Source organism: Capsicum annuum, chromosome 9, assembly GCF_002878395.1.
Source record: "Capsicum annuum cultivar UCD-10X-F1 chromosome 9, UCD10Xv1.1, whole genome shotgun sequence".
NCBI classification, from domain to species: Eukaryota; Viridiplantae; Streptophyta; class Magnoliopsida; order Solanales; family Solanaceae; genus Capsicum; species Capsicum annuum.
The window spans coordinates 202,747,588-202,763,345 of NC_061119.1; positions in this window are offsets into that span (position 1 = coordinate 202,747,588).

The following is a 15,758-nucleotide window of genomic DNA, read 5'->3' on the forward strand; positions in this document are numbered from 1 at the left end:
GTTTCTGTTGATTTCTAAGCAAATTCGGTCGGAAAACACTAAGATTCGTCGGAATCCATCTTGATTCGTCATTTTCTACCGCCGTCTGAGCTCACCAGAACTCGGGCTACATTGGTTTTTGGTTTTCTATCGTGTTGTTGGGGTTTTGAGTTCGTCTATTTTCACAACTGTTGTTGATATCGGTCCTCGGGGTTTTCGTGATCAAATTGTGTCAACGTTTGTGATTTGTGTTTCATATCAAGAGTTTTCCCACTGGTTTTGAATCTGTCTGGATCGTTATTTCTTGATATTGAGTTGGAGTTTGGTTCGTTGTCGAGGTGCTTTATTCGGGATTCCAAGTTTGGGCTTTCTAAACATTATTATCAACGAAATTGGTTTTTCAAAGGTCCATCCCTTAACTCTACTCCTTTATTATCTCAAATGTGGGCATGTCATGATTTTGTGGTGTGGTTTTGAATATTTTGAGCAATGTCAATTGTTGTTATGGGTATGAATGACTCATGTTCTTAATATGTTTGAATCTTTGTTGGGTGTATGTGTTTGATGTTGGTTTCAGACTTTGAAAAGTGATTTGATAATCGAAGAATTTGTTAACCATTGGTTGAGAATGGATCCGGGGCAGGAATCAAAAATTTGATAAAAGATGAATATAAATTAGTTGTTTTGATTCACTGTTATTGTTACTTTAGCATCCAATTGTCAATTCCTCGATAGTATCATGATAGGTCTAACAGGATCGGCAAACAGTAGGCTTGGATAGGCAAATTTAGAATTTGTGGATTGTTGAGTATGTGGAATATTTGTTGAATGATTTTATGTTTTCTCGCATTTGTAAAATGTATTCATTTAGCCGGGGAATGCCCTGAGTTCATTTGTATTCATTTATCGGGGAATGCCCCGACGTATCATGTATACAAAGGAGGTTTTTGATGATGGCCCGAGGCATCGGGTAAAGTAGTGGAGCTTAGTCTAGGATTAGTTTAGAATAGGATTTACATTTTTGCAATTTTTTTATTTTGGGACTGTATAATTCGGTTTGGACATTATTTTGGTTTTGAATTTTGTTTGATTTGTTTGTTTGCTTGTTTTGTGTGTTTATGTGGTTTATACATTTTATAGTGTCAAATTAGCTGATATGCTCCACCAAGCTACCGTGGTCGAACCACGGGATCGAGGGGTGCCTAACACCTTTTCCTCGGTCAATAGAATTTCTTAGTCGGAATCTCTGTTTGCAAATCAGTTTTTTTAAAGAGTCAAAAACAGTTTTGAAAAAGAATTTTCAAAGGTGACTTGGCACACCTGATTATGCCAAGTGGTGACTCTGAATTTAAATATAAAGGCACACCTGATTATACCAAGTGGTGACTCTGAATTTAAATATAAATAATCCTTTTTCAAAATAAATTTTCATTTTTGTCACTTAATAATAAAAACTCTTTCAAACTTTAAAATATAATCTTTTTTGATAAAAAAAAAAGGGTGTGACAGCCCTGGCGACTCTGCTGGGGACCATTTTAGAATTCGAGCTTATTTTTGGAGTTGTATCGGCTTAGTTTGGCTTTATGGGTGTATAGATGTTGTTTGTGTTTTTGTTTGTATTTGTTTTATCATGGTTGAGTGTCTACTTGCTACATGTTTACAGTTTTTCCTTTTATGTGTTACCACTTTATATCTGGCATCATTTGCATAACCCGAATCAATTCTTTCTGCAAGAAGTTCTGTAGTACACGTTGTGTACACGACCTCTAATTGACTCACTCTTATTTTAGAAGGGGGAGTCATCGGCTGGTATGGAGTAGGTGGAAAGAAATTGCAGCCACTATCGACCATATGCTCCCCCGAACAGCCTTATTAGTGGACCCCAGCATAGGTCAATCTTTAGGTCATGTTTATCTGCATCATATTGAGACCTAGCGGGACCCACTTGGTCCTTTGTAGGAGACTCACCCCTAAAATATCCTTACGTGTTAATTGTTGCATCTTTTAGGGTAATAGGATCATTTAACAGACTGATTCGGGAAAAGCTTGTTCTAGAATTAAAAGAAAGTGTGTAGGCAAGGAAAATTTCAAGAAAAAAAAGGAAAAAAAGAAAAGAAAGTGAGTCAAAAAAAGAGTTTCACAGTTTTTTAGAGTTCTTTATGGCTTTTTTTTCATAATTCAAAAATTCAAAAAAAGACTTTTCCCTATTGTGCGCATTTCTCAAAAAAAAACAAAAACATCAAAAAGATTGTCCTTTTGTTCCTTTAGCATGCGTTCATTATTCAAAAAAAAAAAAATTAATAGGAGCTTTTTATTAAAAGAAAATTCAAAAAAATGGTAGAAGGTTTGTACATTTCATATAATGAAAATATCAAAAAGATTTTTTTTCTTTCATAGTTGTTGCTGTCATTTTTGTGTGAAGTGTCAAATTAAAAACCCAAAAAGATTTTACTTTCATCGTCTGTCTGTAATCGCGTCGCTCAAGTTAAGTTTTAGTTTGTTATCTAATCCTTAATTGTCCAATCTGGACGAACTACGCATACCTGATTCTCGTCCCTCAGGGAGGGATACATAGGCAACCCTCGATGGGTTCGGTAATTCTTTAGTTCGATCATTGCCTCAGTCCTAGCCACAGGCCCTTTTTTTCTTAGTTTTGTATTGTCGGTCATAGCCAAACAGGCTAATTTCATTAGTAAGGCCATTCAATGCATTTGAATTACAAGTCGGTCTATCCCTCCGTGTCATACGACATTTCTCCATGTTAAAATTCCGAGGGTTGGGAATTCCTTTTCTCTTATTGAATTTTAAGTCAGTGTCCTATGTGTTAATATAGGATGGATCCGTCTACAAAGTCTAGAGTCTTGATGGTTTCCAAGGTGCCCAAAAAGTTAATCAAATGGTAGGGCATGTTTAACTACGTCGAACAACAAGAGCTAACAAAGAAGTTAGGTACTCTCACCTCTATCCTAGACCTCACGCCTGCCCTGATCTGATCGAGGCTATATTGACTTTTTGGGACCCAAATTGTTTGGTATTTAGGTTTGGAAGTTGTGAAATGACGCCTACTTTGATAGAGATATCTGGTTTCTTTGATTTGTTTTACATTAAGAAAAAGATGATTCGAGCGTGGATTCATTCTCCCACACGGTTCCTTCATGATTATGGATTAAAGATGAATAACCACCTGGGATTCCTTAACCAATCTTGGGTCTCCTTTGATTACTTGTATGCTCGGTTTGGGCCCTCAGACGGTTTTACTTGCTTTTGGGATAAATTCTATACAACTAAGGAAAATTGGAAGAAACGTCGTCTAAAAGACTTCACTCTTGCCTTGTTGGGCATTTTATTCTTTCCATTAGAAGAAAGGTGGGTTAATAGTCATTTGCAGTCTGTAGTGATGGCCTTATTTCATAAAAAGCTAGGGGATACATTCACTATCCTACCTATGATCTTAGCAGAAATATATAATGCTTTGACCAAAGTAAATGGGGGGATGAGATTTTTTTAGGAAAGCAACCTGATATTGCAATTGTGGATGATGGAGCATTTGCATGCGCCTTCTTTGATCAAATCGAATGTGGTCGACCGTTGTATGCCCGAGCGAGTGAAAGCCATGGAACACAGAATGTGCTTTGATAAGTTCTCACTACCAGTGAGAGTCGATGCTTGGATTGAACTTCTCGAGTCAAGAACTGAGGACAACATTCTGTAGACCTATCTCTAGATTCATCCAAAAATAATCCTATATGGTTGTTGGGTGCAGCTCCTTCTAGTTCTGTTAGGGCTCAATTACACTAGGCCATAACCTTCTTTTAGGGTGATGCGCCAATTGGGTAGAGTGCAAGACGTTCCACCAGTAATGGATCTTCTAAAGGATGTTGAACATTTTAAAAACCAAGCCTTAGGTGAGAGCAAATATGAACAGTTCTGGCATCACACAACAAAGCTAGGTGTGGATACTCTCAAAGTAGGTTTGCACAATCTGGGATACACTCAAAGATATGAGATCTGGCTGCAATCCATACCTCAGGGTATCAGTAGGCCATTACTAGTTCAACTTAGAGGAAGGATGCGGGAAGCATACATAGTTGAGGACAGTGAGAAGGAAGATAGAGATGCTAAAATGGAGCTATTGAGAGTTCAGTTATCAGCTTTGATCACAACTATAGAGGGGTACCAGAAAAAACTTTTTGGGTGTACTCTCTAAGAGGCAGGGACACGTACGAGAAGCTTCCTACCGAGTATCAAAGTGTCGTTGAAGGATATGTTGCAAAATTTGAGTGGACTTCCCAGACAAGTCCATCTCAGCCAGGGCCATCACGCAGCGTAGCAGTTTGAAGGGGAACTTCCTATCTTTTATTTAGTTTGAGTCCTTTGTTTTTCTATCATTGTATTGTTGTGTCTTTGTTAAGTTGGTGTCAAGTTTGTTTTAACATTAGAATCTTTCTTAGGAGTGTTACGCATGTTGTCTTGTGGGTTTAGAGTGTTCTTCAGTCTTTGTTGATTAGTATTAAGGTTGTCTTAAATTCGAAACTTGTTTTAGTTGTTTCTTTTATGAAATGTAATGATGTTGCGTTGTGCCTTTTTTTTTTGTTTTCATCATTAAAAAAAATAAAAAATCATCAACTTTGTGCATACTTCCCAAACTATGCAAGATCTAATTCATGTATAACATGATACGTAGCAACTTATTTTTGCGTTCGATCTAATCATTTTATTTCTTTGTTTTCCTCAAATTATTCTCCTTTACAGAAAAACAAAAACCACAAAGAATGATTAAAAAAAGAATAGTAAGAGAAGAAAAAAAAAAGAAAGAATAGTGAGAGAAGAAAAGGGAAGAAAAAGAGACTGATGCAAAGAAGAGAGAAGCGGGGGCAAAAAGTATAAAAGAATGAGGTGTGGTGAGAGGGGAAGAAAAAATAGTATAAGGGAGAGATCGGGATGATGTTAAAATGGCCTCATTACCCTCAAAGGCTGGTAGAAATGCGCATGAATCTAGGATGTGTATACAATGTGATTTCCATGCTTGTTGTGTGACCTAATCCTAACAGGTTTTGTCTTTGATGAGCATGTTCTTTCAGATAAAAGTGGTTGGCTTATAGCACTCTGGCTAGTCATCCTTACTTTACTAGATCAAAAGCAAAGCTCGCCATGTCCAACAAAGAAGTAGAAAATTTGCTCATTGACCTGAACCAGAGTCCTGGTGAAGGAGGTTCCGAACATAATGAAGAGATATTGAGACTCAGACAACAACTGGCAGAAATGCACCAAGCCTGGGTCAGTGGCATGTCTCTTTCTCTATACCCAGATGATCTCGGCACACTTCCAATTATTCGTCGCTATCTCAGGTGCAGTTTTATGGTCCTACTAATACGCCCTATCATGCGCCCAGATTCATGGAACATCAGTACTATCATGGAACTTCTGGTGTGCCCTTGACAGTCCCTCAATAGAGGCCTTCTTCTCATTTAGAACCACCTACGGCACCTGTGTTTGTGGATCCTCCACCACCTGAATCTCTTACTTATGGTGTTCGTCTAATAATCATGCTCCCTAGATCTACTAGTGAGCCGGTGTTGAAGGTTTCGGATGATCATTATTATGCCCCGAAGCCTACTTTGAATATAACTAAACCGAATGGGGACACTTAGCCACTTGTATTTCTATTTGATATAGAGAAACCTATTGGAACAAAGGAACAAGAAGTCATGGCATGGAAATTGAAGAGTCTAGAATAGGCCATGAGAAATTTACAGGGACTTGGGGGTTATAAAAGTGTTTCGTATAAAGATTTATGTATGTTTCTAGGTGTTAACCTTTCTCTTGGCTTTAAGATGCCGAAGTTTGAGAAGTATGATGGACACAGGGCTCTGGTGGCGCATTTGAGGCATTATTGTAAACAATTAAGGGGCGCTGGAGGTAAAGAAGAATTACTCATGGCCTATTTCAGTGAAAGTCTTTCGAGTCTAGCCTCAGATGGTTTGTGGATTAGGACATCGACAAGTGTAATAGTTGGGATGACCTGGCTAATAAATTTGTGCAAGAATTTCAATATAATGTGGAACTAATCACTGATGAGAAATCCTTGACTAATATGAAGAAGAAGAGTACTAAAAGCTTTAGGGAGTACGTGATAAGGTGGCGTGGACAAGCCGCTAGGATAAAACCTCCGATGAAAGAAAGTAAATTGGAGGAGGTCTTTATTTAGACATAAGATGAAACCTATTTCCAACACTTGCTTCCGGCGATGGGTAAGTCATTTATCGAACTTCTCAAAATTGGAGAGATGATAGAAGAGGGTATCAAGATCGAACGAATCATGAGTTTTGCTGCATTAAAGGCCACCACCCAAGCAATTCAGAGTGGTTCTGGAGCTTTTGGTGGGAAAAAGAAGAAAAAAGATGTAGTGACTCTTGTAGCTGGACCACAAGCCTATCCAAAAAAACTGCCTCGCCCCTATCCCTAGTCTCAAGCCTAAGTCTATGACCAAGTCCCATATACTCCCCCCATCATTACTACCCTCCGAAAAACCCACTATATTCTATTCCACCACTCTTATACCCAGTATATAGCGCACAGCCATATGTCCAAACCCCTTCCTACCCATAATAGCGTGCACCAGATCCTCAAAATCTTCCCTCAACACCACAAAATTACCAAAAACCTTCCAAATCTAGTTTTCAACCTACGATTGAGTTTAATAAAGTAAAGTTAGTCAAGAATAAGTTCACACCTCTTGGGGAGTCATATTCTAGTTTGTTTCAAAGGTTAAAGAAGATGAAGGTCTTGAGCCCAATTCAAGGAAGCTTTCGAATCCACCTCCAAAGAATCTTGATTATTCTTTAATGTGTAGATATTGTTCTGACATGTCGGGGCATGATATTGAGAAATATTGGTATTTGAAAAGAGCCATCCAGGATCTGATCAACACAAATCAGATTATGATACCAACCCCAGAGATTCCAAACATCAACCAAAATCCATTGCCAGCCCAAGTTGAAACAAATATGATGGAGTTGATATATGGTGGCAAAGAGTTGTTGATGTGTTACAATCCTATTGTTAGAATACAAACTAATGAGGATAAATCGTTAAATATGGCGGATTCATTGAAGGCGATGTCATTGAGCCAAGAAGAAACGGTGGAAGACAAAGCCCAAGAAAACACGAGCAAACCCGTGATCATTGTAAAAGATGTCAGAAAAATTGGTGTTTAAAGTCAGGACAAACCCAAGTTAACGGTAGTAGGAGCTCCGAGCAAGCTTATTTTGATGGTAAAAGGAGTACTTGTAGCACCTAATGTCATCAAGTCGGTGACCCAACTCTCATTAGTCGATACAAAAAGGGTCCCCTAGAGGTATAATCAGACTATGGTGACTTATCAGGGGAAGAAAATCTTGGAAGAAGTAGATGAGGTAGGGTTTTGACTCTTTCAAGGAGATATTTTGTGCTAGAAGGGTTGAGAAAGTCTAAACCAATGATGAATGGGCAATCATCTTAAAAAAGCCTATCACCAAAGAAGAAGCTGAAGAATTCTTGAAGAATTTGAAATTGCTAGAATATTTAATCATAGATCAGTTGAAGAAGACTCCTACTCAAATTTTCTTTATATCTTTGTTGTTATATTCTGAGGAACATCGTAATGTTATATTGAAGGTGTTGAATGAAGCTTATGTTCCTAAGGAAATTACGGTGAATCAGTTGGATAAAATTATTGGAAAGATCTTTGAGGTGAATCGAATTAGCTTTTCCAAATGATGAACTGTCTGTAGAAGGTATAGGGCATAACCGAGGACTTTACATTACTATGAAATGTGAAAATTTCTATATCACACGTGTCATGATTGATGGAGGTTCTGGATCTAATATTTGTCCTATGTCCACCTTGCAAAAGTTGAATATCAGTTTCGAGAGGATTCGACCCAATAATGTATGTGTCAGAGCTTTTAATGGAGCAAAAACAGACTCCATTGGTGAAATAGATCTAATACTAACTATAGGGCCTATTGAATTCTCCATAGAGTTCCAAGTATTGAATATCGACGCCTCTTACAATTTATTATTGGGAAGACCATGGGTTCATAAGGTTGGGGTGGTTGCATCTACATTGCATTAGATGATCAAGTCTGAGCATGGCAACCAAGAAGTAGTTATTTATGGTGAAGGGGATTTTTCCATCTCCAAAGACTCTTCCATGCCTTTTATTGGAGCAAATAATGTAGAGGAAACATTTGTCTATCAATCTTTCGATATAATGCTGGTAGATCATATCTTCGAAGGGCAGGTTATACCAGGGCCACAGTTATCTTCTACTTCTGTCATGATGGTAAATGAGATGTTGAAATATGGATTTGAGCCAGAAAAGGGTTTACGGGTGTCTCTACATGGTATAGTTCATCCTATATGCCCGAGTGAGAACATGGGCACTTTTGATCTAGGATTCAAACCTACAGTTGAAGATTGGAAAAAGGCCAGGAAAAGGAAGAAGGAAACGTTGTCACTCCCTTACCCAGTGTCGCTACTCAGTAAGTCGTTTGTCAAGAGCAGTGTCATAAAGCTATAGAGTTCAAAGCTGAGTTAGTTGATGACTTCCAAAACCTGTTGGTTAAAGTTGATAGGGTTAAAGTGGGAGAAGGTACCAGCAAGGTAGATGCGCAGTTCATAAGTCCTGATGTTCGACTCAACAATTGGGAAGTTACTACTTTCCCCATCAAGAGGGAGTTTTGGTAGTTTGTCTTGTTTTTCTTTCTGTTTATCCAAGTTATTTCAGGGTTGTAATTTGGAATTTATCTTGTTTATGTTCTGTTTTCATTTATGTCTAAACCCTTCTATCTTTTCTTTTAAATGAAACGCAATGTCCCTTTTGTTTTATGTCTACTATATCTTGTTTGTCTTTTTTCCTTATACAGTTCTCTTTATGTTGATTCTAGTGATATGACATGCATGCAGAATTTTTAGACTGATCTTAAAATCCAATCTAATCAAGATATAATGAAGCAAGAGGTGGAATATGATGAAGAAGAGGCATTTGAGGAAGTAAGCAAAGAATCAAAACAGTTTGAAGATAAGGCGAACCATAATTTGAATAAAACTGAGCCAATTAATCTAGGAGATCAAGGAGATATTAAGGAAACTAAAATAAGTGTACATGCTTTGCTACATCTAAAAGTGGGAATGATTCAAGCATTAATCGGTTGTAAAGAAGTTTTTGCATGGTCTTATGATGATATGCCTGGTTTAAGCACTGAATTAGTGGCTCATATATTGGCAACTGATCCTTCATTCTCTCTTGTCAAACAGAAGTTGAGAAAATTTAAAACTGATGTAAGTATAAAAATCAAAGAGGAAATCATGAAACAACTTGAGGCCAAAGTCATTTGAGTGGCCCATTATCCTACTTGGTTGTCCAATGTTGTTCCTGTTCCAAAGAAAGATGGCAAGATTTGATTATGTGTTGATTATAGGGATTTGAACAAAGTAAGTCTGAAGGATAATTTTCCACTGCCCAATATCCATATTTTTCTTGATAATTATGCTAAACATGAGGTAACATCTTTTGTGGATTGCTATGCTGGGTACTATCAAATCAATATAGATGATAATGATGAGGAAAAGACATCTTTTATCACACCATGGGGAACTTATTATTACCGAGCGATGCCGTTCGGCTTGAAGAATGTTGGAGCAACATACATGAGAGCAATGACCACTATATTTCATGATATGATGATGTAGATGATGTGATTATTAAGTCAAAGAATCAGTCTGACCATGTTAAGGATCTAAGGAAGTTCTTTGAAAGGCTTCGCAGGTACAATCTCAAACTTAATTGGAAAATATGTATTTGGAGTGACGTCTGGAAAGCTGTTGAGGTTTGTAGTTAGTCCGTCGGGGTATTGAATTGGATCCTTCAAAGATAAAGCGGTTCAGGATTTGTCGTCGTCCAAGAACAGAACATAGGTGATGAGTTTGCTTGATAGATTGAACTACATCAGTAGGTTCATTGCTCAACTCACAACCATTTGTGAGCCCATATTCGAGTTACTGAAGAAGAGTGTTACAGTGGAGTGGACTGAGGAATAGCAGGAAGCATTTGATAAAATAAAAAAATATCTGTCTAATCCACTTGTGTTGGTACCACCGGATCCTGGTAGGCCTTTAATCTTGTATTTATCAATTATGGACAACTCCTTCAGTTGTGTCTTGGGTCAACATGATGTCACGTGTAAAAAGGAGCAAGTTATTTATTATCTTAGCAAAAAGTTCACAACATATGAAGTCAGGTACACTCTTCTTGAAAAGACGTGTTGTGCCCTAACTTGGGTAGTGCAGAAATTGAAGTATTATTTTTCATCCTACACTAATTATCTCATCTACCGCATGGATCCTTTAAAGTATATCTTTCAAAAGCCTATGCCAACATGTCAATTGGTGAAGTGGCAAATATTGCTTACCGAGTTTGACACTGTATATGTGACTCGAACAGCCATGAAAGCCCAATCCTTGGCAGATCATCTTGCTAAGAACACCATTGATGAAGAATATGAACCATTAAAGACATATTTTCCTGATGAAGAGGTGTTGTGTGTCGGTGAAGTCATTATAGATGTTGATCCAGGTTGAAAGATGTTCTTTGATGGAGCTGTTAACATGAAAAGAGTAGGAATAGGTGAGTACTGAATAAAAAATTAACATAACACATGTGCGGAAGATAAACTCAGAAGGTAATGCAAATCCGAATACTAAAATACCAAATCAATCATAAGTTTGAAACATCTAGTAAAGTACTAAAAACCAAACTGTCTAGCTGAAACAACTGATAAGACTGATAAAAACTGACTAATTGTCTAATTGACTGTCTGATTGTCTGAAAACCTCTAAACTGACTAAGAATTTGATGGGACATGTGCCCAACTAACTTCGACTGACTGAAAATATAGAATACTGAGATAACTAAATAATCATAATATGTCCTCGATGGATGAGACCACTATGTCTGTTGAATTATGCTGAATTGTCTAACTGTGGTCGAGATATTGTGCATCTGAACTTATGATATAAGACATCATAGCACAAAGAAGAGTATAGTCAGTACTTTAAATATACTGGTATATGAGATAGGGACTAGCTGATATGCACGGGGTATTATGCAAATGAAATAAGGAATAACTAAATAGCATGAGATAACTGAACATGAATGCATGAAAACTGTAACATCTGAGAATTCAAGACCAAGCATACACATATATCTGAAATAATTTGTAAATTGAAGGACTGAAATCTGATAACTCAATAACTGAGAATTTGTATGCTTTGGTCAAACAAACCTGAACTGAAACTATACTGAATATTGCACTGAGACTGTGGGAGGCATCATTTAACCAACATGCCCCAATCTAAGCTAATCGCAGTCCAACCTGTAACCCCAGTTGGAAGAGTGTCAATATCATGCCACGGGTACTAACATTGGCTGTGTAGATCCACTAAACTGGTGTCCCGAAGGACTAAGGAGTCACCCTCAACTGGCAGGTGCTCCAATGAGATATGTGTCACCCTACACCTTGTCAACCCTCAATTGGCAGGTAGACATCTCTAAGCTACGCTGGCTGCGTAGTTCTGTAACTTGGGGATTTCTACTAAGGGTCACACCCTCTACTGTCAGGTGAGCCCTTATCCTTGAGTTTACTCAGTGTTAAATCCTACTTATAACTGAACTAACACTGATACTGGAATGGACTTAACTAGACTAAACATTATTACATAACTTATGGTGCTCATCATGATCATAAACATATAAGTATACTGATAAGAGTCATGGATTAACTGTCTGAGTACTTGAAAAGCTGAATTTATGTAAAACACATAGGTATTGGGTGTTCATAACCCACCAGCACTGAATGAATATAAGTATGAAATATCAAACTTGAAAGATAGTAATACTTGATTCTAGTTTAAAACCCCAAACATGGCAGTTCATCAAAACAGGTGAAAATCATAAACTTAAACATGAGAATATCTTAAACATGAGGAAACAATAGGATTTTATGGCTAAACTCATAACTTGAGGATTCATCCTAAAACCAATTGAACATGACATAGAAATTTCAATACTCAAACATGATATGATTAATTCTACTTGAAAATACTTGTAACCATAACTTGTAATTGAATTAACAAGAGATTCATGGAGTTAGTTCAACTTGAACATTTAAAACTCATAATTTAAAACACCAAAAAGGGTTCTTGGACTCCATGAGTGAAAGGAACCCATGGATGAACATGACACATACCTTAATGGCTGAAATCTTGAAGATTGCTTGAACTTAAGAGCTTGAACCCTTGTGTTCTTAAGATGAAAGTAAGGGTTTGTTCTTGGGGAAAAAAGGGTTTCTTAAGAGAGTTTATGAGTAAAAGGGAAAATAATGCTCCTTAGGGACTCAAATTTCATGTTATGGATGAGTTGGATGAAGGGGAAATGACCCAAATGCCCTTAAATGACATGGAACAAAAGTGGACAAAAAGGGGAGGGGCGAGCTCTGAAGTGGGGGACTAGGCCAGGCGGTGCCCGCCTTACCTCGATGGACTGGACTAGGTGGCGCCCGCCTTACCTTGGTGGACTAGAACAGGTGGCGCCTGCTTATCCCAATGATGCTACTGTTTTGGTTTTCCAAACACGCCCCTACATACATTTAAAATAACATACTTTGAACCACCCCGATCATGAATCAACTCAAAAAATGAGATCCGAGGTAGGGAAGACCAAAAATAAAATCATTGAAGTTTAGGGGCCTTGGAAATGACTAAGTCCTCAACACTTAGTAAAATTTCTAAGTCTTAGACCCCTTTCAACATGAAATCACGAGCTGAATTGAGCTAGGATCTTATAGGGCATTACAATATCTCCCCCTTAGGAAAATTCATCCTCGAATAAGGCTGGTTAGACTGAGACTACTGAGGAAATTGGGGTCATATACTAAACATGCATAATTGAAAATATGATTGCATAACTGAGTCTGAAGCATGATACATAAGCTAAACTAGTTTCGTGAATGCATGAAATGACATGAGGATGGATATATAGATGAAACAGGGAACTGGAAAGAATCAATTTAAAGAAAATTGTTACTTTAAGTTGAATCTGAGTTTGCGGAGAAAAAATGAGGGTACTTGGTTCGCATATTTGTTTCTGCTTCCCAAGTGGCTCCCTCAACGGATTGATTCCGGCAAAGAACTTTGTCCAAGGGAACTTCTTTGCTCCTTAGTCTATGAAACTGACGATCAAGGATCTCAACTGGGACTTCTTCGTAAGAAAGGCTAACATGAATATCCATACTTTTTAATGGAACAACAACAGCTGAATCACCAATATACTTCTTCAACAGGGAAACACGAAACATTGGATGCACTGATGTTAAATCTGCAAGCAACTCAAGCTAATAAGACATCTTTCCAAAATGACCCAAGATTTTTAACGAGCCAACATATCGGGGACAGAGTTTCCCCTTCCTGCCAAATCTCAACACTCTCTTCATGGGAGATATTTTTAAATAGACTAAGTCATCAACCTCAACCTCAAGATCTTTTTTCCTCACATCTGCATAAGATTTCTGATGGCTTTGGGCAGTCTTCAGCCTCTCTCTAATTAACTAAACCCTCTTCATTACCTCAAACACTGAATTTGGCCCTACCACTGTAGCCTCGCCTGCTTTAAACCAACCAATAGGAGATTTACATCTGCTTCTATAGAGATCCTTAAACGGAGCTATCTGAATACTGGAGTGATAGCTGTTGTTATAGGCAAACTCAATCAAAGGTAAATAGTCATCCCAACTACCTTTAAAGTCAATGACACAAGACCTTAACATGCCCTCTAAGGTTTGAATAGTCCTCTCTACCTGACCATCTGAGGATAAAAAATTATACTGAGATGAACTTGGGTACCCAAACCCTTCTGAAAAGCCTTCCAAAAGTGAGAGGTAAACTGAGTACCTTTATCTGAAATAATAGACAATGGAATTCCATGCAACTTAACCAACTCCCTAAGGTAAAGTCTAGCATAATCCTCAGTTGAGTGCGAAATATGAACTAGTAAGAAATGAGTTGATTTGGTCATTCTGTCTATAATACCCATATCAAATCATACTGACGATGAGTACGAGGCAACCCCATCATAAAATCCATGTTTACCACTTCCCACTTCCAAGTGGGGATGCTGAACTCCTGTAATATACTACTAGGCCTCTGTTGCTCAACTTTAACTTGCTAACAATTAGAATACTTAGCTACAAACTCTGTAATATCTCTCTTCATACCACTCCACCAATAGACTTACCACAAATTGCGATACAACTTAGTGGCTCTTGGTGTATAGAGTAAGGCGTACCATGCACTTCTACGAGAATTCACTGCCTCAAACCATCAACACACGAAACCACAGCCTACCCTGACAATACAACACACTATTTCTCTCTTGGGAAAAAACCTCTATCTTCTGATCTCTAACTGATTCCTTCAAATTAACCAAACTAGGATCCCTATCGTGCTTTTGTTTTACTTCAGCAACCAATGAAGATTCTGAACTATTCTGAACCCATACACTACCTTCAGCTGAATCAACCAACCGAACACCTAATTTACCAAGTTAATGAACCTCCCTGACTTACTTGTTCTTATTCTCATCAACATGGGCAACACTACCCATATACAATCTACTCAGGGCATCTTCCACTACATTGGCCTTACCCGGATGATAAAACACACTCATATCATAATCTTTTAACAACTCAATCTATCTTCTCTGATGAAGATTCAAATCTTTCTGTGAGAACACATATTGTAAGATTTTGTGATCCGTGAACACATCAATACGAACTCTATAAAGGTTATTCCTCTAAATTTTTAAGGCAAAGACAATAGTTGCCAACTCAAAATCATGAGTAGGATAATTATTTTCATAGGGTTTAAGCTGTCTAGAGGCATAGGATATGACCTTACCTCTTTGCATCAAAATACAACCCAGACCAACTCTGGAAGCATTATAGTAAACTATAAATCCATCCAAACCATCTGGTAAGATCAAGACTGGGGATAAGGTGAGATGAGTCTTCAACTCCTGAAAACCCTTCTCGTAGGAATATGACCACTAAAAATTTCACTTTCTTCTGAGTCAATTGGGACATGGGGAAGCAATATAAGAAAACCCTTCAACAAACCATCCGTAATAGCCCGTTAAACCCAAGACACTTCTAATATCTAATGGAGAGATAGGTCTAGGCCAGTTTCTCACTACTTTGGTCTTTTGAGGATCAACTCTAATGCCAGCACCAAAAATAATATGGCCAAGGAAATCTATTTTATCTTAGCCAAAATTCGCACTTACTAAATTTGGAAAACAACTGATGGGCTCTAAGATTCTACAATACAATTCTGAGATAGTCTGCATGATCATTCTCATAATGGGAATAGACAAGAATATAATCAATAAAGACTATGAAGAACATGTCCAAGTATTGCTTAAACACTCTGTTCATCAGTTCCATGAAAGCTGTAGGGGCATTCGTTAGTCCTAAATGCATAACTAGAAATTTGAAGTGGCCATACCGAGTTCTGAAAGTTGTCTTTGGAATGTCACATTCTCTGACTCTAAGCTGATGATAGATGGATTTGAGGTCTATCTTATAAAAATAACTATCACCCTAAAGTTGGTCAAACAAGTCATCAATTCTTGGGAGTGGGTACTTATTCTTGACTGTGACTTTGTTCAACTGACGGTAATCAAT